Below are 2,224 nucleotides of genomic sequence, written 5' to 3' on the forward strand. Positions count from 1 at the left end.
CAGTTTTTCCACGTTTCAATTATATTCTGTGCTGAATCTTTATTTTTATTATTGCTTGGATTTTAAATTTAGATATGATGCTCTGAAGTTTTAAAAATAGAAAATATATACGGGACATGTATTTTGTCGTTGAACTGTTAAATTGAACTATAGATGGCAGCACTTGTTGTTTATATTCGTTTGTTTTTTGTGGAATTTAGGGTTATCGGATTCGAAAACTGGGAGAAAGGAGGACGTCTGCGCGCTCAGGGGTTTGGTAACGCACTTTTCCTAATTTCTACAACAGATAACTTCTATATACTGACAACACCGCGATTCAGTCATTTCGCGATAAGTCGAATCCCGATTACTCGAATATCTGTTTGAGTCGAAGTTTTCACTCGGCCCCAGAACTTTTTCCCGTATTTTAGTGTTAAAATTTTCCCTTATAACTCGGAAGTTTTCTGCCTTTGAGTCGAAGTTTTCGGGCATGAGAAAAAATTTAAAAAATTTAGCAGTAGAATTTAGCATTCAGCGATAGAATTTAGTACTATGCATAAATTTTATTTATAATTCGTTTCATTTATACTAATGTCATACATGCGTCCGTTTTCTTTATATACACCAGTGTTTCTTAGCCTTTTCCAGCCTATGGCTTCAAGTCCAAGCCTTTACATCACATTTTCTTTTTGTGGTGCCCCCGTCTTATCCAGCCTTTCCCCCGCCCCCCCCACACACACACGCAGTCTCATCCAGCAGCAAGACCCTTTATACTTATTGCATTGAATTTAGTCAAAACTAAATTTATAATGAACATAAATTTTATAAATAAAAATTGAGCTGGACCTGTGGCTCAGGCGCGAATCCAAACAGTAGAGGGTGATCTGATCATCCTTCCCCAGTAGCCGAATTATGTGTGAGAAATTTGCCTGTCCTACAAAATATGGGACTGTCCAATGAGAGAACCTACACAATAAATTGCCCCTCCTAATGTATCGTCCTGGACTCGTGCCGATCCTGAGCCAGAGTTCAGTAAGCTTCCTTCTTAAAGATGTGGGGGGGGGGGGGCTCTGTGACGAGCCGTCTCAACATTAGGGAGACCCCGGGCGAACTGATGCTCTGGGGTCACATACTTAACTGGGAATAGCAGTTTGTTTTCGTGTCTAATTACTCGACATGTGATCTTATCATGCAGGCCTTCTATGAAAGTTCGTTTTCTGTCGTTCTCTCTCTCCCAAATTCAAGACGCGAATGCGAGCCGATCTCCCCTTTAAAAAGCCTCGCCACAGAGAGCAACAGACCTACAAACAGTACAAATGTAATTCAATCATAACACATCACTCACTTCACTTCCGAAATATAGATGGCGGCACTGAGGAAATCAAACACAACACTACATACGCACTCAGACTGTTAAGTACACACACAGTTACACTTCCGGCACAACTCACTAGGTAGTAAATCGCCCATAGATGGCGATAGACCCAAGTTGTGCTCGTATTGAAAGAAAGGCCTTCTGTAATGAAGAACCCCGGGTCATGCCTGGATGGGCCCATGTGTTAAGATGGTCCTGGTTTTGATGGGCAGCACTGCTGGATTCTGATAGTAGTCACATTTTTTCGCACCATTGCTTCACTTCAAAGCTTTTTTTCTTCACAGCTGTCTGTGGCCTAGTAATAACTTCTCATAGCATCCCTTCCACCTGATTTTCACCCGTGCCCCCCCCCCCTCCCAGAATATCCCAGGTCCCATCTGGGGCCTACTAAATATTCTCATTCAATAATTAAATATGAATAAATTTTTTTCTCTCGAATTCTTCGACTTATCGAGATTTGACTGTAATTTTGAACAACGAAACAGCCCGGATTGCAAGGGGACCGGGTTCAATTCCCGTTGAGAGAGGACCAGTATACTTTTCTTTTCGAGTTCACTTCGGCATAATGTCCAGAAAAAAAGTCTTTCTTTCATAAAAGAGAACCACTAAAAAAGAAAAAATAACGATCCGTCTCCTCTCGTTATAATTCACAAAGACTGGTCTCAGTTTTATTACTTCTCCTGGAGCAAGGCGAGATAGTTTGTTTCGTCTATCCTCAGGTTTTGTTTTCTTTTGGGAGCATTGATTTTTTTTTTTTTTTGCCAGAGGTGATTTCGCTATAGGGAATCAACCTTGAGCGTTGTTTGCATCCTATTTCCTTTATTTCTCAATGAAAGAGGCAACACCTCCCCACTTCAGTATCAATCAATC

This window comes from Pholcus phalangioides, unplaced genomic scaffold (genome assembly GCF_987345545.1).
Source record: "Pholcus phalangioides strain wild (caught in Gottingen) unplaced genomic scaffold, Ppha-v1.0 ptg000029l_1, whole genome shotgun sequence".
Classification (NCBI taxonomy): domain Eukaryota; kingdom Metazoa; phylum Arthropoda; class Arachnida; order Araneae; family Pholcidae; genus Pholcus; species Pholcus phalangioides.